The sequence below is a fragment of the Furipterus horrens genome, unplaced genomic scaffold (genome assembly GCF_987537825.1).
Source record: "Furipterus horrens unplaced genomic scaffold, mFurHor1.1.pri manual_scaffold_5, whole genome shotgun sequence".
NCBI classification, from domain to species: Eukaryota; Metazoa; Chordata; class Mammalia; order Chiroptera; family Furipteridae; genus Furipterus; species Furipterus horrens.
Genome location: NW_028327175.1, coordinates 43,515,467 through 43,539,434, shown reverse-complemented (window position 1 = coordinate 43,539,434; position 23,968 = coordinate 43,515,467). Strand labels below are relative to the sequence as shown.

General features: G+C 36.9%; 1 protein-coding gene and 1 pseudogene across 3 annotated transcripts in view; one reads left to right on the top strand and one right to left on the bottom strand.

Annotated features, from left to right (window-relative positions):
• Positions 1–23,968, top strand: part of LOC150008467 (uncharacterized) — an 88,323-nt gene that overhangs the window by 47,434 nt on the left and 16,921 nt on the right. The gene's annotated exons all lie outside the window — the stretch shown is intronic.
• LOC150008469 (guanine nucleotide-binding protein G(I)/G(S)/G(O) subunit gamma-5 pseudogene) lies at positions 20,504–20,707 on the bottom strand (annotated as a pseudogene).

Genomic DNA, 23,968 nt, shown 5'->3' with positions numbered 1-23,968 from the left:
TGTGGGCCAGGTCCCTGGTTGGGGACATGTGAGAGGCAGCTGGTCAATGTATGTCTCACACATTGAAGTTTCCCTCTCTTTCTCCCTCCTTTCCTCGCTCTCTAAAAATAAATAAAATCTTAAAAAAATAAAAAAAAGTAAAGTAAAAAAAAAAAATTAAGAGGCTACAATGTCAATGGGAGGATGACATTTATTTAGCCATTTAAAGCATTGTCAGTAAAATGTCTCTCCAGAATCACAAACTCAACACTGGTAATTGGAGGTGGGACAGAAAGAACTCTCATGGATTAGAACCTGATTATCCTGAGGTAATCCAGAGGGGAAACTAATAGCTTTTTTCTGGAATGCAGAGAAATTAATGGCAGATTACTGCAGTGGTATCTACTAGAAGCAATGTTATTTTATCATTTATATTTCCCATTTGGTTATGAGAACATTCCCAACTTACATATTTCACAGCCCACACATAAGTTCTGAAAACAATGTCATTTAACTTACAACTAAATATAAACCTGTCAGTGAACTCTACCCATTTATACAGAATCATGGTTTCCTCTGCAAATATCCTCAAAGAGATCAAAATAAATGGCATAAACAGAATAGAAGGCCAGTGTCTCCTGTTTCTATATGACGTTGGAATGACTTTGCAGCTGGTAAGTAACACTGCTCCCCACTTCCATGAGACAAGGCTGTGATGGCCACCTGCAGGAACCTGCCGGCGCTGGTGTGGACTAGGACAGAGCATAAAATTTGTGGATTAAATGAAATGTTAGTGAACAGTAGAAATTAGGCAAAAATCATGAGACATTCCAGAAGCCAGAAAGCATGAGGGACTTGGGCAATACGATGGAACATTATGCTAAAAAATTGCCCCACTTTCATTTATCCTAGTTGTAAAATATTTGAAGAATATAGAAGAATATAGACTAAAAAGCAAACATCCCATCTTCTTATTCCTCCTGAGTTTTACTCCCCTCCCCAGAGGTAACCATTGTTTGGTGTTATGTGCAGACTTTTTACGCCCAAGTATATGTATGTATTCAAACGAGTAGGTTTTTAAAAAAATAAATGGGATGATATTGTATACATCCACATTGCCTTGCCATATAGCAATATCTTAGAGAGTATAAATAGACCAACTGTATTCTTTGATATTATAGTATGGCTCTCCTTTAGGTGGACATTAGGCTTCTTTATGATAGCAATACTGAAGTAAATAAGTTTGTTTATGCTTCTTTGTGCACAGGTACAAACATTTCTCTAGAATAGAGGTTTACCAGTGGAATTTCTGGGTAGAACTATATGGACATTTATAATATTGACAGATGTTGCCAAATTTTTCGTTGCCACCACTGGTGTATCCATAATTCCTATATCCTGATAAGTCTGGACATTATCAATCTTTTCTTTCTTTCTTTTTTTTTTTAGAATTTAATTTTATTGTTTTTCTATTACAGTTGTCCCATTTCCCCCCACATTGCTCCCCTCCCACCCAGCCCACCTCTTCTCCCACTGTCACTCCGCACATTGTTGTCCATGTCTGTGGGTTATTTATATTAATTCCTTTACTAAACTCTTCCCCTGCTTACCCTCCTTTGCTCCCTCCCCCACCCCCTGATAACTGTTGTTCTGTTCCTTGTTCAGTTTTGTTCATTTGTTTGTGTTGTTCATTAGTCTCCTGTGTGGAGACTATGGTATTTTTCTTTCATTGCCTGGCTTATTTAGCTAAACATAATTATCTCTAGTTCCATCCATGTTGTCGCAAGTGGCAGGAGTTCCTTCTTTCTCTCTGCTGCATAATATTCCATTGTAAAAATGTACCACAGTTTTTAATCCACTCACCTACAAATGGGCACCTAGGCTGTTCCCAGCACTTAGCTATTGTAAATGGCGCTGCTGTGAACGCAGGGGTGCATAGGTTCTTTTGAATTGAGGTTTCAGGATTCTTCAGGTATAATCCTAGCAGTGGAATCGCTGGTTCAAAAAGCAGTTCCATTTTTAGTTTTTTGTGGAAATTCCGTACTGTTTTCCATAGTGGCTGCACCAGTCTGCATTCCCACCAACAGTGCACTAGAGTTCCCATTTCTCCCCATCCTCGCCAGCACTTGTTGTTTGTTGATTTGTGGCCATTCTGACTGGTGTAAAGTGGTATCTCATTGTGGTTTTTATTTTCATCTGTCTGATGGCTAGTGATGTCGAGCATTCTTTCATATGTCTATGGACCCTCTGTATAGCCTCCTTGGAGAAGTGTTTGTTCAGGTCCTTTGCCCATTTTTTAATTGGGCTGTCTGCTTTGTGTTGAGATGTGTAAGTTCTTTATATATTTTGGAGAACAATCCCTTGTCTGAGTTATCACTGGCAAATATGTTTTCCCATATGGTTGGTTCCCTTTACATCTTGCTGATGTTTTCTTTTGCTGAGCAGAAACTCTTTAGTTTGATGTTTATTCTTTCCTTTATTTCCCTTGCCTTAGGAGATATATCAGTGAAAATATTGCTCAATGGGATATCTGAAATTTTCCTGCCTATGTTTTCCTCTAGGACCTTTATGATGTTACGTCTTACATTTAAGTCTTTGATCCATCTTGAGTTTATTCTGGTGTGTAGTGTAAGATGGTGGTCTAGTTTCATTTTTTTTGCAGTTCTCCCAACACCATTTCTTGAAGAAGCTCTTCTCACTCCATTTTATGTTCCTTCCCGCTTTGTCAAATATTAGTTGACCATATAGACTAGGGTTTATTTCTGGGCTCTCTATTCTGTTCCATTGCTCTATATGTCTGTTCTTATGCCAGTACCAGACTGTTTTGATTGCAATGGCTTTTTAGTATAGTTTGATGTCTGGTATTGTGATTGCTCCTGCTGTGTTCTTCTGTCTCAAGATTGCTTTGGCTATTTGGGGTGTTTTTTGGTTCTGTATAAATTTTTGAAGTATTTGTTCTAGGTCTGTGAAATATATCATTGGTATTTTAATAAGGATTGCCTTGAATCTGTAAATTGCTTTGGGTAGTATGGACATTTTAATCATGTTGATTCTTCCCATCCATGAACATGGTATTTGCTTCCATTTATTTGTATCTTCCTTCATTTCTTTCTTCAGAGATATGTAGTTTTCCAAGTACAGGTCTTTTATCTCTTTGGTTAAGTTTATTCCTAGGTACTTTATTTTTCTTGTTGCTATAGTAAATGGGATTTTTTTTAAGTTTCTATCTCTGACATTTTATTGTTGGTGTACAGAAATGCCTTTGATTTCTGAATATTGACTTTGTACCCTGCTATTTTGCTAAATTCACTTATTATGTCGAGTATGTTATTAGTGGAGTCTATAGGGTTTTCTATGTACACTATTATTTCATCTGCAAATAATGACAGCTCTACTTCCTCTTTTCCAATCTAGATGCCTTTTATTTCCTTTTCTTGTCTGATTGCTGTGTCTAGAACCTCCAAGACTATGTTGAATAGAAGTGGAGAGAGTGGACATCCTTGTCTTGTTCCTGATCTCAGGGGGAATGCTTTCAGTTTTTGTCCATTGAGTATGATGTTGGCTTCAGGTTTCTCATATATAACCTTTATTATGCTGAGGTATGCTCCCTCTATTCCCATTTTGCTGAGAGTTTTCATCATAAATGGGTGTTGTACTTTATCAAATGCTTTTTCTGCATCTATGGATATGATCATGTAATTTTTGTCTTTCATTTTGTTTATGTGGTATATTACATTTATTGATTTTGAATATTAAACCATCCTTGCATCTCTGCGATGAATCCCACTTGATCGGGGTGTATGATCTTTTGAATGTTTTGCTGGATCCTGTTTTCCAGTATTTTGTTGAGGATTTTAGCATCCATGCTCATCAGCAATATTGGCGGGTAGTTTTCTTTCTTTGTTGTGTCTTGACCTGGTTTTGGAATTAGGGTAATACTGACTTCATAGAAAGAGTTTGGGAGTCTTCCCTCTTTTTGGATATTTTGGAATAGTTTGAGAAGGGTAGATGTTAGCTCTTCCCTAAATGTTTTGTAAAATATTCCTGTGAAGCCATCCAGTCAAGGGCTTTTGTGTGCTGGGAGTTTTTTTATTACTGTTTCAATTTCACTCTTTTTTTTTATCAGTCTGGTCAGGCTTTCTACTTCTTGATTCAGTTTGGAAGATTATATGTTTCTAGAAATTTGTCCATTTCATCTAGATAGTCAAGTTTCTTGCCATACAGTTGTTCGTAGTAATTTCTTACAATCCTTTCTATTTCTGTGAGATTGGTCGTGATTTCTCTTCTTTCATTTCTGATTTTATTTATTTGGGTCCTCTCTCTCTCTCTCTCTTTTTTTTATGATCCTGGCTAAAGGCTTGTCAATTTTGTTTATTTTTTCAAAGAACCAGCTCCTACATTTGTTTATCTCTTGAATTGTTTGTTTAGTCTCTATTTCATTTAATTCTGCTCTGATCTTGATGATTTCCTTCCTTCTATTCACCCTGGGCTTTGTTTGTTGTTGTTGTTTTAGTTCTTGTAGCTGAAGGGTTAGATTTTTTATTTGAGATTCTTCTATCCTTTTCAGGTAGGCCTGTATTGCTATGAACTTTCCTCTCAGGACTGCTTTTGCTGTGTCCCATAGGTTTGGGGCTGTTGCGTGTTCATTATCATTAGTTTTCAGAAACTTCTTGATTTCTTCCTTGATGTCATTGTTAACCCATTCATTATTTAATATCATGTTACTCATTCTCCAAGAGTTTGAATGTCTTTGAGTTTTTCCTTGAGGTTGATTTCTAGTTTCAAGGCATTGTGATCTGAGAAGATGCTTGATATAATTTCAATTTTCTTGAATTTGTTGAGGCTTGTTTTGTGTCCTACCATGCGGTCTATCTTTGAAAATGTTCCAGGTGCACTTGAAAAGGAAGTATATTTTGCTTCTTTTGGGTGAAAAGTTCTATATATATCAACTAAGTCCATTTGATCTAGAGTGTTGTTCAGTGCCTCAATATTCTTGGCATTTCTTTGCTTTGAAGATCTGTTCGTTGTTGATAATGGGGTGTTAAAGTCCCCTATTATGAGTGTGTTGCTCTTGATATCCTTCTCATAGTCTTCCAATATTTTCTTTATATATTTGGGTTATATCTTCTTGATACATTTTCCCTTAAGTATTATGAAATGTCCTTCTTTGTCTCTTTTTATGGCCTTTGCAGTGAATTTTTTTTTTGTCTGATATAAGTATTGCTACCCCAGCTTTTTTTCATGTCCATTTGCTTGAAATATTTTTTCCATCCCTTCAATTTCAGTCTGTGTAAATCTTTTGTTTTAAGGTGTGTCTCTTGTAGACTGCATATATGTGGGTCATGTTGTTGTATCCATTCTGCTACCCTATGTCTTTTGATTGGAGCATTTAGTCAATTTACATTTAAGTTTATTATTGACAGGTATTTATTCCTTTCCCTTTGTACCTGTGTTCCTCTCCCTTTCTCTTTTTCTTCTTTTTCTTAAAGCATTACCTTTAGCATCTCTTGCAATCTGGTTTGGTGGAGATGTATTCTTTTAGTCTTCCTTTGTCTGAGAAATTCCTTATTTCACCTTCCATTTTGAAAGAGAGCCTTGCTGGGTAGAGTAGTCTTGGTTGTAGGCCTTTGTTTTTCATTGCTTGAAATATTTTTTGCCATTCACTTCTGGCTTGTAGTGTTTCTGTTGAGAAATCACTTGATAGTCTTATTGGAGCTCCCTTGCATGCTATTTGCTAATTTTCTCTTGTTGCCTTTAGGATTCTCTCTTTGCCTTTGAATGTTGCCATTTTAGTTATGATGTACCTTGGAGTGGGCCTTTTTGGGTTCATTTTCATTGGGACCCTCTGTGCTTCCTGGAATCCTACTATTTTTTCTCTCATCAAGTTAAGAAAAATTTCTGTCATTACTTTTTTGATCAGGTTTTCTATCCCATTCTCCTCTTCTCCTTCTTTTATTCCTATGATACAGATATTATTTTGTCTCACGTTGTCCTGCAGTTCTCTTAAACCCTCTTCATTCTTTTTAAATCTTTTTTCATTCTGTTGTATTGTCTGGGAATTTTTTTTTTTACGTTGTTCTCTAACTCACTGATCTGATCCTCTGCTTTGTTTAGCCTGTTTTTGATTGATTCTACTGTGTTCTTCAGTTCAGAAATTGTATTCTTTATTTCTTCCTGGCTTTTATTGATAGTTTCTATGTCCTTTTTTATGCTGGTGTATTTCTCTGTAAGTTTCTTGTAGCTTCCCTGGAGTTCTTTGTAGTTTCCCTGGAGTTCTTTGTAGTCCGCTGGAGGTCGTTGTAGTTTTCTCTGAGTTTGTCAAGTTCATTGAGCTTCCTTAAAACTATTCTTTCGAATTCTATGTTTGATAGTTTGCTTACCATCAATCTTGTTAACATTTGCCAATGTGGTAGAAATAGAATGACTTAGCTGTTTTAATTTATATTACCTTGATTAGTACAAGTTGAACATTTTTTCCTATACTAATTGGCAGTTTGTATTTGTTCTTCAGTAAAATGTCTGTTCTTATCCATTGCATATTTTTCCTATTTTTTTTTATTTTATTGATTACAGTCACTTTTTATGTATTTTCTGGAGGTAAATTACATATTTTATACACTGTGACACTTGTCTTTTTCCTTTATCCATGATGTCTTATTTTGCCCAGAAATTTATGTAGTTGAATCTGTAAGTCTTTTCCTTTATGTCTAAATAATTTTATACCAGCTCCAGGTTTATAAAAATATTTTCCCTAAAACTCTGTAGTTCAAAAAATTATTTGGCCCTTTAATGAGTCTGATATATAGTTTTGTGTAATGCGTGAGGTAGAAAAACTTTTTTTTTTTTCCTGGAACAAATTCTGGGCACACCCACCTCTGATCCATCCCACGTGTTTCTCCATGACACCTTGGATTTATGGATTCTTAGGATGTCTGTAGAGATGTCCCCCAACACTGAATATGGAATTTTGTATTATGTGTATAGGTGCATCTCAAAAGGATGCATGGGCCAACAAAAGTTAAGTTGTCCTTTGTAAAGGGAAGGTTATAAGGTCGAGAAAGAGATATGAGAAAAATCAAGAGAGCATATCACAATAGCCACAGGAGGAGAGAGTTTCAAGAAGGAGGAAGTGGTCAACAGAGTGAAATACTGCAAAGAAATTGAGATAAAGGCAGAAAAGGGCCCTCTGGGTAAGCAATTGAGATCATTGGTGACCTCCCCAAAAGCACTTTGTGGGGAACAATAGAGTAGATGCCAGTGGGAGACAAGATGCGATGGGGAGGAATGGGGTTGGAAGATTATATGGAAGGTGAGGTCGCGTAAAGGTAGTAGATGTAGACAAATCTTTCTCAAAGCTTTCCTGGGAAGGTTTGATGGTAGCTGGAGAGATATATGGACAAACTGCTGTTTATTTTTTATGTAATGGAGTGATGTTGTAAGGCTATGAGGAACTAATGAACTCAGTTCTCTAATAGGTGTATTCTATTCTTGAAGAATTTGATAGTGAACTTGATAAATATTTTCTTTGACCAGCTGAGATCACTTGGTCACTGACCAATCAAAATAGAAGCTATAACCTATCACAACAGATGCTGACTATAAACCATTGGTAGAGCTGTACTAATGACTAATAGTCCTGTTCCTATGGACCGTCTGGCTGTATGTATGGGTGTCCTTCTCAGAAAAATTTTGATTAAAAGGACTGATTTTCAAGATTGGATTAGCAGGATTTTTAGGGCCCCCAAATGACCAGATCACAGAAGTTATAACTATCTTTACAATATGTATGCAAATTTGTTTGCTAAATTTGTTTGAAGGCTACAACTATAATCAAGAGCCTCAGGGGCAAAAAGGACAGAAAAGCAAACAGGAACACTGAAAAATTTTGTTTTTTCTTTCCCTAAAAACTAAGATTAACAATAAGTGACAAGTTTTGGAGGAAGACCAAAATGAATGTAACACATTCCAAGTAAGAGTTATATGGGCAGCCCTGGCTGGTGTGGCTCAGTGGATTGAGAGCCAGCCTGCCCCACTCTGCCTGATACTTCCCTTCCCTTCAGCAATACCCCCCTCCCTTAGTTCATGTCCATGGGTTATGCATATAGGTTCTTCAGCTTCTCCATTTACTTTACTATTCTTAATGTCCCCTTGTCTCTTTTGTACCTACCAGTTATGCTTCTTGATCCCTGTACCTTTTCCTCCATTCTCCCTCCCCACTGATAACCCTCCATATAATCTCCATATCTATGGTTCTGTTCCTGTTCTAGTTGTTTGCTTAGTTTGTTTTTGATTTTGTTTTTAGATTCATTTGTTGACAGTTGTGTTAGTTGTCATTTTACTGCTCATAGTTTTAATATTCTTTTTCTTAAATGTGTCCCTTTAACATTTAAAAAAATATACTTTATTGATTATGCTGTTACAGTTGTCCCAATTTCTTTGCCCTTTGTCCACCTCCACCCAGTGACCACCCTCCTTCCAGAAGTCCCTGCTTTTAGTCCATGCCCATTGGTTGTGCATATAGTTATTCTCAATATCTTCCTATCTACTCCACTCCCTCCTACTATGCTTCTTAATTCCTGTGCCATTTCTCTCCCTTTCTCTCTTCCCTCTCCCTGCTGACCTACCCCCAAAATGTTCCCCATACCTATAATTCTTTTCCCACTCTCATTGCCTACTTAGTTTGCCTTTGTTTCAGTTCCCTAGCTTCTGTTGTTGGTTGTTGTGTTACAGTTTTCATTTTAATGTTCATAGATTTGATCCTCTTTCTCCTAAACAAGCCCCTTTAACATTTCATATAACAGCGGTTTGGATCTGATGAACTCCTTCAGTTTTACTTTGTCCTGGAACCATTTTCTCTGCCCTTCTATTCTGAATGACAGCTTCGCTGGATAGAGTAATCATGGCTGTAGGCTTTTGCTTTTCATTACTTTGAATATTTCTTGCCAGTCCCTTCTTGCATGCAGAGTTTCTTTTGTGAAATCAGCTGATAGTTTTATTGGGATCCCTTTGTACGTAATTCTTTTCTTCTCTCTTGCTGCTTTTAAGATTCTCTCTTTATCCTTAATTTTTGACATTTTGATTATAATGTGTCTTGGTGTGGTTCTCCCTGGGTCCAGTTTATTTGGAGCTCTCTGTGCTCCCTGGACCAGTAAGTCCATTTCCTTTCACAAATTAGGGAAGTTCTTCATTATTTTTTTTCCTAATTTTTCAATTTCTAGTTCTTCTTCTTCACCTTCTGGCAACCCTTATGTTCCAAATTGTTGATTTGAACCCCAGATTTCTTCCCTTCACCATTGATTTTCTGTGGATTTTTTTCATTTCACTTAGTATAGCCTTCACTTCTTCCCTTAGATATTTGCCATACACAGTCATTTCTGTGAGCATTGTCATCACCAGTGTTTTGAACTCTGCATCTGTTAGGTTGGCTATCTGCTCGTCACTTAGTTCTCCCACTGAAGCCTTGGTTTGCTCCCTCTTTTGGGCCATACTTCTTTGTCTCCTCAACTTGACAGCCTCTTGTGTTTGCCTCTGTGTATTAGGTAGAGCTGTCACACTTGTTACATTGTAAGGGTGGAGACTTATTATTCATCAATGTTGGGTGACTGATTTCATAGCTTTGTGGCCCTGTATGTGGGGGAGGGATCAGAGAGGAAACAATGCCACTTGCTCAGTACTAGCCCCATTTTCAGTCACTTCACCTGCTTCCCATATGCGACTGGCATGCCTCTAACTGTTGTATTGGTGATGGTTCCCAGAGTGAATGGGTTTGTGTACATTCTAGGGCTAGGGGGTCTCTACACAGACCCTCCTCCAGAGACCAGCAGTTTTTTCCTCTGCCCCAACGCCCATTGGTTTTCACAGCCAGAAGCAATGTGGCTTTATTTTCCTGGTGCTGGAACCATGAGCTGCATGGTCTGGCCTGGGATTGGGGTCACTTCCCAGGTATCCCTTCTGGCCTTTATAATGTGTGACTGTTCTTTCCATTGGCCAGCCACTGCCATTGCCTTGCTGCCACTGTCACCACCACAGCCTGGCTCCCTGGCTTCACCCCTCTTACCCGTCTGGATGAGGATTACTTCTTTAAATCTTTGTTTGTTAGACTTCCGTGCAATTTGATTTTCTGGTAGTTCTGGTTGTTTTTTGTTTTGAGGTAGAGGAAATCCTTCTTATGGTTGTGGAAGGAGGCGAAGCTTGTCTACCTGTGCCTTCATCTTGGCTGGAAGTTCCAAATGGATTTTTCTATAGCAGAGCACACAAGATAGGGAATTTTTCTGTTTCCATTGATGTCCCCTCAGTGACCAGTGCTAGTGTTGGAATTAAGATGATATGAACTAGTATTTTCTTGTTTGTGTGCTGTGTTTTTTATGATAGGATTGGGCTGCAGGAGCAGAGAGAGGCCTGCAGCTTAAAGTACACATACTTTATCATTTTAGCTCAAGACTCTTTCTCATTTTTTCCCCCTTGGTAAATGTATGATCTTGCATTATCCCAGGAAATTTTCCAGTAGAAACGGCAGCATTTTTTTTTTTTGGACAAATGCCATATAGATTAACCTCTCAGCATAACTGGTTCTCTTTGAAATTTCCATGTGGAATATTTATAGTGAAATGTAAGTCTGTCTGGTATATAAACAGAGTTAATCAGAGCTATTGCACTCACTTTTACACTGCCTAGTGATTGTTTAGAATGTCATGTCTTAATAAATTTTCAAGAAAATTGGAATTTAAAAATTTGTTTTGAAAAGAAGGCAGAAAAAAGTTAGAGTTCTGAGGGATGGATAAAGTGCTTAATGTTCTTTTGGTGGATAGAGCCAATAATAGAACCTATCTTGAGGAAAGAGAAAGAAAAACTATGTTTACCTGAATCTTATGTCTGTTGTTATTGTTTCTTGGTTGGGTTTTAAATTTTTTGTTGTGTGTTGCAGTTGACTAGATAAAATAAATCAGAAACAGGCTGAATTGGTGCTATCTCTTAGGTAGGCTAGAAAAATGTTCTTACCAAGGAAGTATAATAAAAGTGAGAAATATCCAGAATTAATATTTGATCTGTAAATATAATACTGTTATCTGACAATGTTACTAACTCTTTTTTCCCAGGTCACACCAATTTGAGGAGAAGGTGAAGGTGATAGTGACAAATAGCTTTGACCTTGAGTACTCCCCAGGAAGAATCAATGGGATCTCAATCTTTATGTCCCTCTTTCACTTTCCAAGCTCGCCCCCTTTCTTTGGCCTGCTCCTGATAAATGGCACATGTTCTGCATGGAGACCATCAACTTCTCAAACATCTCTTCTGCTATTGCCAGTGCTGATCTTTGTTTGGGGGCTGGTTGACCTCCATTGAGAGTTCCTGCCCACCACCTCGATGACCTTGATGGCTCTCATGCTGTTTCTTCACCAGTGCTACAGTTCTCTAAGTGAAGAACATCCCAAAGAATAGTCTGGATATTTCTGTCCTTCTGAACTCTTTGCTTTAAGGAGATTCAGACAACCAATCCCAAGTATGGTTTGAAAACATTTGAATGGCACTACACAATGCTACAAAACTTTGCCTTTTCATCAGCACCAAACCAGTGACCCAGAAAGGCATGCAGAGTTTTCTATCCACCCAAACCCAGTTCTCTTAGAGATAGGGGTGGGAGGTAGAATTCTTGGCCAGGAAACTTATAAATTCCTCAGGTACAAAAGACTTCTTGAGAGTTTATTCTGTTCTGATGTTGCTCAAGAGATGGTCATGCAAATTAAATTTTACTTCTGAAGACCTTGTGAAGCATTTAAAAAAGGGAAATTCTTCCACAAATGTGCTGACCTGATATTTCACTTAAATACCTAGAGTCTTAATTAAAACAATTTTTAAGCCATTTTATAAAGTATTTCTCTAGGGTTATCAATAGCTCTATTTTCTGCAAATGATAATGAGGTCATGGAAATTAGACTTTATGGGAAGTCTGGCCATTTCTCTAGTCTTAGAACAATCTCTCCTTCATCCTAACCTTTTACTTTGCATCACCAGAATTTGCATTAAAGAAAAAGTCCTAGTTGTATAAGTTGCTTGCCTTTCTCAGTCAAAGGCATTTACTGAGTGCCCACATGGTTTCTACCAGTACCATAAACAATCACTAACCTCAGCTCTTAAAACCTTTCTAGTATAGTTGACATTGTTGGGTCAGGGAGTGGCTAGGGTATGGTCTCTAAGACATAGAGGCCAAGGTTCTGTCAGTCCAAGAGGAGATAGAGACCTGTGAAACAGACTGCAGGGCTTCAGCATCTTGGAGGGAGGTACTATAGTGTAACCCTTTCAGAGCATGAGCTTTTAAGTAAGATCTGGGTCCAAATTTTGGTTCCACCATGCATTCACTGCACGCCCTTAGGCAAATTTCTTAACTTCTTTGCACCTTAGCTTCCTCTTCTGTGAAAGAGGACTGATAATATAATACCTACCTAATGTAGACTTGTCCTGAGGGTTAAATGAAAAATTAAAAAAAGGCTCAGCACAGAGCCTGGAACACATTAAGTGCCAAAAATATGATAGCCTTCATTTTAAGTGGCCTATTGGCCTCTTCTTAAACTCTGCTTGTTCTGAGGAGGGACCAAAGGCAGAAATAACTATGGAGATATTGAACATTTAGGTTATGCCAAGGGAGAGGTGCATTTTTTCTGTCAAGAGAAACTGACCCCTGATAGAAAAGGATCAATTGAAGGCCTTGTAAAAAAAACTAATTTGCTTTTTCCCCTCAGGGAAATATAAAATATTGAATTTACCTACTTTTAAGAATAAGGGACTTAGTGCTTTACTCAATAAATACTTTGAATAGATTTCTAGAACTTGAAGGGACCTCAGAGACTATCCACTATAATCTCTTTATTTAATAGATGAGACAACTGATGGCCAGAAATATAAATTGACTTTGTGATAATTACCCACTTTCACCATGACAGACCTCAGGAATAAACCCTTTACTTCTGAGTCTAACACCTAGCATCTTCCCACTATATTATGTTTAGTAAAACAACAGGGAGAATAGAAAAAGAGCAAATTGTAAGGCTGGAGAGAGAGGAAAGTAGTTAGAAAAAGGGAGGGAGATACACATAAGAAGAGGAAAGTACAGAGAATGAGAAAAGGAAGAAATAAGGTGGTCATTTCCAACATCAATATGGGTTCATTGAATGTACATCATGTTCAGATAACCTGCTTTTCTTTTTCAGTGAGAACTGCCGTTCTAAAGAAATGTATGAATGAGTGACAGAATCTTATCACCCACTGGGAATTTATAGCATAATCCAGATAAGAAATGGTGATAACTTGGACTAGGGTGGCAGCAATAGAAATGGTCCAGAGGTTGGATTTGGGATATATTTCAGAGAGATAGATATATTGTTGGGTTGGATATTGGGAGGTAAGTGAATGGAAGGGTAAAAAGTGAATTCAAAGTTTTTGACTTGGGTAATTGGACAGATGGTGATAACCATTTACTGAGATGGGGTAAGCCTTTGGACATGCTGTGTTTGATTGCCCAGGAAAAATCCTGAGTATACAGTTGGATATTTAAGGTGAGATATAAATATGGGAGTTTCCAGTATAAAGATAGTTATGGGACCTGACAAGATTATATAGAGATGGAATGAAAATAGAAAAGAAATAAGTGTTGAGGTCTGAGTCTCAAGTACTCTGTTTTTAGAAGGCTAGGAGAGGCGAGGGTTCCAGCAAATGAGATCCAGGAGTTATTAGTGGGGAAAATGCTGAAGATATGGATTATTTGAATTAGTAAGTAATTTAACAGATTCATTTATAAGAAAAGAATGGATAATGAAAGAATGTGGGCTGGATAGTAGTATAATTAGGTGGGTTAGGACTGGATGCATCAAACTAATGACAAGCAATGGATTAGTGGGAACTTGAAGAGAATCTGTGGGAGACTGCTTCAGGTCTTGCCCCTGTCTCATGAACCTGGTTAAAAAACCTCTTGAGTAGAAAGAATTTAGGTCAGATTTGCAGTGATAAAAACGAGAGAGAGAGAAAGTTCCCACGTAGATTGGTTAGTAGGTTTTGGAAGACATGACAAACCATGATAGATGCTCTGTGTATTAGCAAGCGTGGGGTGAGGAGACCTGGCCTAGAATGGTGCCTGTGGGAGGAGAGAACTGGATTCTAGAGACATTTGACAAGAAAGAGTGGGTGGAATTTTGTGACTGATGGGACATAGGTGATGAAAGGGAGGAAAGAGACCCAACTGATTCAAGGGTACTATAGTAAGTGTATATTTTTAGTGTAGGAAAGAAGAATTAAAAAAAAAAAAAAACATGAGCTAATAACTCATTATTTACCAAAATCATTAGTAACTCTGATAGTTTGAACTTATAAAGTTGGTTCTGTATATTGAAGGGATAATAAAAATTTAGTAAAAATGATTATAGCAAATTGGCTCTCCCATAAAAGATGACTAATTAGCCAATTAATGTGTTTCTGTTTGCATAAAAGCTGATAGCTGAAGCCGAATGGTATAATAAGATCAGTTTAGACTTCACTTTTTGATGGTTTGCCAGTTGAATATTGATATGACTTCATTTATTTATGAGGTTGCTAATAATTTGAATTGCCTTGTGAGGGCTTGAGTTATTTCAGAGAACCATTCTCTCCTGTTTAACTAAATGACATTAACCTGATCCTTTTGGAAGCAGTAACTTCTGTCCAAGTAGAGATTTCTGTCCTGTATTGAGGATGCTCTTAGTAATTGGAATGTGTGAGTACCATGGCTGAAGGGCCTGTAGCTTTCTTCACAGCTCAGAGACTTTACTAGGCTCCTGGATGGTGGTCACAAAGTGGGAGGAGGCATGATCAATTTTCTTAAGGGGAAAAAACCCATTTGAGCACTTATTTATATAAATACTCATTTACATTAATCCTTCTTCTTCCCTAGTTTAAATTCAGGTATGTCCTTGAAAGAAATGATTGTTCTAACAACTATCAGTTTTTGACTTTTCCAGTACTCCCAATGAAATCAGTTCAACTTCATAAATTTTGCTATATATGCCATATTGTGCACTTTATGTCACTTAAACTGAGAGAAGAATTTCTACCTCCCCTTGCCAAGTTCTGAACAGATGACATATATTTAGATCAGTTCAATAAGTATTAGAATAGTAGGAATTTAGCACTGGAATGGAAATTAGATATTATATAGTCTGCTTCCTTCCTTTTTCAGATAAAGGAACAGAGATCTAAAGAGATGTGTTATTTGGCCAAGTTCATATACCTAACTGATGACGGAGATGCTGTGTTCTCACTGCATCCTATCAGGTGGCACATGATTTTTTTGTCTCATTATTGATAATGTTAACTTTGATCATTTGATAAAGGGGGAGTGTCTGTCAAGTTTTTCCACTATAGAGTTATTCATTTTCCTTTTGTAATTAATAAACATTCTGTAGAAATGTACTTTGATACTATATATATTTTTCTCATCAAATTCTTACCAACTATTATCCATTGATGTTTCTTGACTGAATTAATTATTACTACGATGGTTACCAAATGGTGATTTTGTAATTCCATCATTCCTTTTACAAAGATGAATTTTACTGCAAGGAAAAGTTTTTTCTTTCCCCATTTATAATCACATATTGGTTTGTACTTATGGATTTCTAAAATTTTAATGGTCTGTAATCTAGTTCTATGACTACTTATTTTGATGTTCAAATTATCCCAGAAGGGCCAGGGGAAGGTGTTTCAAGCTGGATTCTATGTCCTTCTGACATGTCTTCATAATTTTATTTTTCCTTATTTATTTTTTTAATTGTGGTAAAGTACATGAAACATAAAATTTACCATTTTAACCATTTTTAAAGTGTGTCATTCAGTGGCATTAAGCACATTCACGATATTGTGCAACTAATACCACTATTTAGTTCCAGAAATTTTCAACACTCCAAATGAACACCCTGTACTCATTTAGCATTAACTCCCCATTCCCCCATCCTTATAGCCTGTGGCAATCAAAAATCTGCTTTTTGTCTCAATGGATTTGGCTCTTCTGGATATTTCATATGAACAGAATCATACAATATATGGTCTTTTGTGTCTGGCTTCTTTCACTTAGTATTATGTTTTCAAGATTTATCTATGTTGTAGCATGTATCAGTACTTCATTATTTATGGTTGAATAATATTTCATTTATATGTAGGTCTTTGATTCATTTTCAGTTCATTTACTATGTATAGTGTAAAGTAGGGGTCCAACATAATTTTTTTGCATGCAGATAATCAGTTCTCTTAGCATCGTTTGTTGAAGAAACTGTCCCACCCTTTCATTGTTTTTAAGGCACTTAAAAATATATTTATTTATTTATTTTTCGAGAGAGGGGAAGGGAGGGAGAAAGAGAGTGAGAGAAACATCACTGTGTGAGAGATACATGGATCAATTGCCTCTCTCACGCCCCCAACTGCAGACCATGGCCTGCAACCCAGGTCTGTACTCTGACTGGGAATAGAACCGGCAATCATTCAGTTCAAAGGTTGGCACTCAATGCACTGAGCCACACAAGCCAGGGCTTTTAAAAAATATATTTTATTTTTTTTAAGGTGTTTTTTAAGGCTTTGAGTTTTATTCAAATTCTTTGGTTTTATATTTGAATTTGTTTTTTCTCACATAAAGATCCTGTTTTTATTTATATTAATATGCTTGTTTCCAAAGTACCATACCTCTCCTTTTTAGTGAAATATATAGACAAAGGTTAAGATTTCTTTGCAGGTAGTTTGACCTTATTTTTCCTGGTTATTTTTCAGTTCTATTTGACAAATAAAATTATATAGGTTTAAGGTATACAATGTTATGATTTGATATATGTACACATTGTGAGATTACTATAATCAAGTTAACTAGAAGATTTATCACCTCATATATTTACCTTTTTTTTTTTTTTTGGTGAGAATACTTAAGATTTACTCTTATAAGCAGAAAGAAAGAAGGAACTCTTACCATTTGTGACAACATGGATGAAACTGGAGAATATTATGCTTAGCAAAATAGGCCAGGCAGTGAAAGACAAATACCATATGATATCACCTAACACAGGGCACTAATGAACAACACAAACAAATGAGCAAAATAGAACCAGAGGCAAGTAAACAAGGAGCAGACTGAAAGTGACCAGTGGGGAGGGAGGAGGGGAGAAGGGAGGAAAGAAGGGGAAGGGTTTAGTTAAGGAACTAGTATAAATGACCCATGGTCATGGACAACGGGGTACTGTGTGGGGATGGATTGTGGAAGAAGAGGTGGACAGGGTCGGGGGAGCAATGGGGAAAAATGTGGGACAACTGTAATAGAAAAAAAACAATAAAAAAAAGATTTACTCTTATAGCAAGTTTCAAGTATACAGTACAATGCTATTAACTATAGTCATTATATTGTACATTAGATACTCATAACTTTTTCATCTTTTACTGAAAGTTTATACCTTTTGGCCTACATTGTCCCATTTCCTCTTCCCTCTAGCCTTTGGCAAACACCATTCTACTCTCTATTTCTCAACATTTTTAGATTCCATATATAAGTGAGATCATATTATTTGTCTTTCTCTGTCTGGCTTATTTCACTTACATAATGCCCTCAAGTTTCATTCATGTTGTCTCAAGTGACAGGATTTTCTTCCTTTACATGGCTGAATATATTTCATTATATAAATATATATTTATATATTTATTGCATTATATATATATGAGTATATTTAAAATGTAATATATCTCTCACATTTTCTTTATTCAAATTAAACTGTCAATGAACATTTAGGTTGTTTCCATGTCTTGGCTATTGTGAATGGTGTTGCAATGAACATGAGAGTGTAAATATCTCTTTGAGATAGTGATTTCATTTCCTTTGGATATATACCCAGAAATGGCATTGCTGGATCTTATGGTAGTTATATTTTTAACTCTTTCAGGAACTTCCATACTGTTTTCCTTAGTGGCTCTATCAATTTACATTTCTATAAACACAAGTACTTGTTAATTTCTAGACCAACACAGTATTTAATGCAGGCCTTCCTATCACTAACCCTGGAAGTAGCTATTTCTCCAAGAAGCCCTTGTTCCTTTTGGTGAAGAGTAGTATTCAAAAATCACGATATGTGAAAGACAAATATCATATGATCTCACCTAATACAGGAAACTAATGAACAAAACAAATGAGCAAAATAGAACCAGAGGCATGTAAACAAGGAACAGACTGACAGTGACCAGTGGGGAGGTGGGGAGAGGGGGAAAGAAAGGGAAGGGTCTAGTCAAGAAACTGATATAAATCACCCATGGACATGGACAACTAAATGGGGATTAACTGTGGGAGAGGAGAGAGGTGGGTGGAGCAGGGGAGAGCAAAGGGGGAAAATGGGACAACTGTAATAGAAAAACAATTAAAAAATCACGATATGGGCACTATGTATGTGTGCTTATCGCTTTTAGGGTGTTGATGCTCCCCAGCCCTCTCATTGGACAGAGCTATGTACACATACACCTACACACATATATGAAACCACGACTTAACAGCAATACTTCTAATTCCAAACCATCATAGAGTTCACTCTAGTTTTCTCCCTTTGTATGTAACTCACTTTATATGTAACTCTTCTCCAACACTGAAAATCCTGGCTTTTATTAGTCTCAATATACTTATAACCAGTCTCTCTCCACCACCACTGTTTCTCCCCTTTCCCCCCTCCCCCCACTGTTATCTTCACTTGACTTGGGCTTTGACACTTTGTGCTGCATCACTACCACCTGTGTCCCTGTGGACCTCCTTTTCTCTTGCTTCAGCTTGGACAACCCATACTCGCTGCCTAATGATCTTATTTTCCTCCAGCTTCAGCATTCCATTCTTAGCTGATGTTATTTCCTTCTCCACAGGCCCCTGACACCTACCTTGCTTGGTCCCACTTTCTAGATTTTGGACTGAGTTATTCATGAAGGAAGGAGGAAAGGGAGGAAGAAAGAAAGAAATGAAATCAGTCAATTTCTAGGCTTATCATTTTTTTTTGTAATTCTATAACTTTTCTCTGTATTAATGTACCTCTTGCTGATGTATAACCTTTAATAATTATCTTAATGTCTTTGACAGATGGATTGGCTGGCTATAAATTCTAGCTTAATACTTTTTCATTTCTGTGCACTTTTTTAGAAAAATAAACTTTTTTGGGTGAGTTATTTTTAACTTACAAAAAATTTGCAAAGATTATACAGTTTTCATGTACTTCTCACCCATTTTCTCCTTTATGTTAACATCTTAGATGACCACCTCTCTACACTTGTAAGATATCTCATTAATGTCTGATATGTAGATTTGCTAACAAGAAATCTGCAGTCATTACAGTTGCCACTCCATTTTAGATGGTCTTTTTGTTCTGGGAGTTTTCAAGCCTTTCTCTTTACTCTTCACTTCTACAGCTCCACTTTAGTGTGTCCAAGGTTGGTTTTGTTTGTATTTATTCTGCTTAGTATTTGGATCATACTAATAGGATGATTCATCAGATTTTTTTGTTTGTTTAATTCTGGAAAATTATCAACACATTTTCTTCAAATACAGTTTCCTTATCATTCCAGTTCATTCTTTAGAATTTCTATTCATTAAAATATTAGAATCTCTCAATCTATCTTCCATGTTTCATAACTGCTCTTTGAAACCCATCTACCTGCCTACCTACCTACCTACCTGTCTCTGTCTAGAAAAGAGAATAATCCAGTTTTGATTATTGTATCTTAAAAATTCAATCACTATATATTTCCTTTCTTAATTTCTAGTCATTCTTTTAAATATCCACCTATTCTTGTTTCATTTTTACTTGTTTTGTTGAAAAATTTTGTATTCTTTTTAAGTAGAGGTTATGCTGAATTGTTTCTCTTCCTTTCTCTTTGCAAATGCTTAATGCTTCTAATTTAAAGTCTTTGTTAAGCTGTTCTATAAAGTTTATTTCCAGACTGAATGCATGATTGTTAATTTTGTTGGTTTTCTTTCTTAACATCCAATTATTGTTTTTGGAATATTGGTTCACCACTAATTTTAGATAGGACTTTTTTGTTTTTTGTTCTTCTTTCTTCCTCCAATCTTCACCATTTGTCTCTTTGCCCTGCAGTTTTGCAATCTCCTGCCCCACGGACTTCTAGTCAGCACTCAGGTTTTAAGTGGCTGGTGGGGGTTTCTGCCCTATAGTAATGGTGGAGTACCCAAGAATCAGTCACATGCCATGGACTAGCTTGGCGGTTCTTCTTGATACACACACACACACACACACACATACACACACACACTAATATTTATTTGTGTGCTGCTGCCAGTGTATATAAAATAATCATCTTTGTGAAATAAAAATTCATGAAAATTCAGAGAGGTAGATATTAAGGACTGACAAAAGCAGCACTTTGTATAGTGTGGCACGTGTTACAAGGATCAGCTTTTTTGTATAGGCTTCAAATTTAGCTCTCTTTGAATATTCACTGGTTCATGAGAAGTGGTTTAGAACACCTTCAAAGATTCATTTCCTTACAAAAAGGAACAGACTTTCTGAGGTCTGAATGGATTGGTAATTGAAGATACTCCAGTCAGCAGGGGGTCATGTTGAGCATTCTGCTTACAGAATTGTTTCAAATCTGTAACTGCCTGGGAATCCACACAGTTGAGCCCAGCCTCCAGCTGGAGCTGTTGAACCACTTTCTTCATAACGGTTATGCTGGAGGAATCAGACATGGTGCACACAAAAGCTGGCTGATTTGTTGGTAGTGGGTCATTGGGTCAGTGGGTTGTAGGTCTGCAGGGCCAGTTCTTATTGGCAGCACTGTGGGATTTAAAACTATAGCTTGTGTGTTTTTAAAAAAGATTAAAAAAAATTATTTTTAGAGAGAGGGGAAGGGAGGGAGAAAGAGGGAAACATGAATGTGAGAGATATTGATCAGCCACCTCTTGCATCAGCCCCTACCAGGGACTGAACCCGCAACCCATGCATGTGCCCTGACTGGGACTTAAACTGGCAACCGTTTGCTTTTCAGGATAATTCCCAACCAGCTGAGCTACACTAGTCAGGGCTATAGCTCATGCATTTTAACAGGGGCAATACTGCCCATGATGAGGTGAAAAGTGATTCTTGGAGGGCAAAAAGTCTTGGGTATTACAGTGGCTCTTCCAAGCTCAACCCTACCCCTAAGAACCATATTCCTTAGCATTTAGTTTCTCTCTTTAGGGAAAATCCAAATAAAAATGTTCTCCTTAGGGGAATAATTATGGAAAAAACAAAAACAAAAACCAAGAAACATTGCTATAACTCTAGGCAGAAGTCAGCTCTGTTTTGTTCGGTCTACTTTGGTAAGTAGTGAGCCTCATTCCCTACCATCTGTGGAGCTTTTTAAACCCTTTGACTCCTGAAGAGCTGAGTTCCTGACCAGCACAGCCATAATTTCAGCTTGCCTTTCAGTTTTGCATTTCTGTTCCACGGAGATGTATATCTTGTTTTCAAATCTGGAACCTTTGTTTTTTTTTATATTTTACCACATATTACTATATATTTGGAGCATAAAGGGAATAATCAAAGCATGAACTCATTGCACCATTTTGAGTAGAAATCAATATTTATTATTTTGTTTACCAATTACTACTATAATATCTTATAAGTGCCTTTTTTAACTTACATGACTTACAATACGTATATGACATAATATTGACATAATGTAGGACTATCCAGCTGATAGATATCAATTGCATTCAGTCAGTTATCTGTTTTACTTTCTAGTTTAGCATTTTGAGGTTTCTGAACAATGTAGATTCTTTTTATTTGGACCATCTTGTCTGGGAGATTCTGGGCTTTTGAGGTCCCATTGTTTTACAGCTAGAAATTTATGGCTGAATCACTCTGGGGTACCATTAGTGCATTAATAAGCTGTTCTCTGGTAACATTTGCAATTATACTCCAAAAGCCCTTTTTCCATTGTTTTAATCTGGATAGCATTCCTCTTCAACCATATCTCATGTGGCTGTATAGCATGGTGGTGAAAGGGACAGACTGCTCAGTTTACTGGGACCTTTGTCTCTTGGATTTAATGCATTTGTTATAGGAAGAGGCTCTCTCAAACTTTAGTAAGGTTTGCAGTGCAATTGCCTTTTGATCAGAGGAAATTATTTCACAAAATTTTTGGTTGACTTCACATATCCATAATCATTTAGAAAAACATTAGAAAATACAGAGAAGTGAGAATAAAAGAAAAGACATTCACAATTTTGTCACCTATTTTGGTGTATGATTTCTAGGCACCCAAATGAATCTATATGTTTATAAATACTATACTACTATAAAAGTGATCAAGCTCTAAGTTCCTGGGTCAATAACTATGGAATTCACATCATATTCTATTGTATCAATTACCCATTTTAGACCATTCTTTCCAATGTTCTGCTATTTTAAAGAATACTGAATTGAACAAGACTTTACATATAATTTTGTTCATTTGTTAGTGTTGGAGGGGGTAACTGAGAAAACTTGACTGCTGGTTATCAGAGGCCCCTCACTCCTTCCCCTATTCTTGGAATGTATGCTCTGCCTGCTGTTCCCACAGTGGGAGCTGTTTTCCAGGATGCAGCCTTTTGAGAATAAGGTCGTATTGGGCCCACCTGGACTGAATATGTGACGGAACCCAATTAAGGCCTCTGTATAAATTTTTAAGATTTTGGAGGGTAGATGCCAAGATCTACTTGTTTTGTGGCAACTTACCTATCTGGAATGACCTGCCTCTTTCTTTGGTTTCTCCTTGCCCTATGTGTACTTGGGCCAGTTTGTGAGCCAACAGTTAAGAATTTAACAACAAAGTTTAGAGACTCTTTGACTGTCTTTAATCAGAAGGTGATAGAAAGTTAAGGGAAGGGCTATGGTGACCATACCCTGGGAAGTGGCAGGTGTGTAGTAGAATATGGGTAAGTGTTATTGAATGAACAAAGTGTCAGATTTAGCACTAGTTGTATTATGATGAATGAAAGAACAAATAGCTCTGAAAGTCTGAAGAGACAACTGGAAAATACAATTTCATGTTCGCAAAGAATGATTTTATGAAGCCTGAAAGCCTGAAGTATGTTTTATAGCAAAAAGTCTTGTCCTTTTATCCACTTTAGTCCTGAAACAAAATAAAATTTTATTTTTATGATTGAATGGGTTCAGAATATATTAATTATGTCCACTCTTAAGCCTAGAATCATCTTTATCTCTCTTTATTACATTAACTCCAAATGAACTTTTTTGGTTTTCCATCATGTAGTTTGGTGGTCTTTCTTTGCCCTCTGAGTTTATGGAATAGGGAACTAAATATTTGAAAATTTGGATCAACCAATTGGCTAGGAAAGAGTAAAGTATAAAAAACTTCCTCTTCCTCTGTTAAAAAAATTTTTAAAAAAAATTTTAGACTTTGCTCCATGGATGTGCTCCTTTCAAGTCACCCACTTGTGGCCCTGGGTGGATAGTTCAGTTGGTTGGAGTGTTCTCTCCATACGCCAAGATTGCGGGTTTGATCCCTAGTCAGGGCACATACAAGAGTCAACCAATGGATGCATAGATAAGTCAAACAAGAAATTGATCTCTCTCTCTCTCTCTCTCTCTTTCTTCCTCTCCCTCTCTCTCTAAAATCAGTTAAAAAAATAGTCACCCACTTGTTCCTCAAGGAGTCATTGGAGAGTTATTATTTTAAATATAGTTCCCAGGTATGAATTGAGATACAGTGAAAGATTCAACTTTCTGTAATGTATGTTTTGAGTCATCTACGCAGGACACTGTAAGAATTAGGCAGTGGGCTGACAAGACTCAGAGCAGCCAAAAGAGGTTGCATCAAATTGATGAACTGAGGTGGGGACATTTACCACATGCGAGAGGCCTTCAGATTCTACTCTTACTAAGCACTGAAACCAACAAATTTTAATCAGTGGATTCTGAATACCCAGCAGATTATTAGCAGTGGGGTAGAAAAGGGAGTCAGG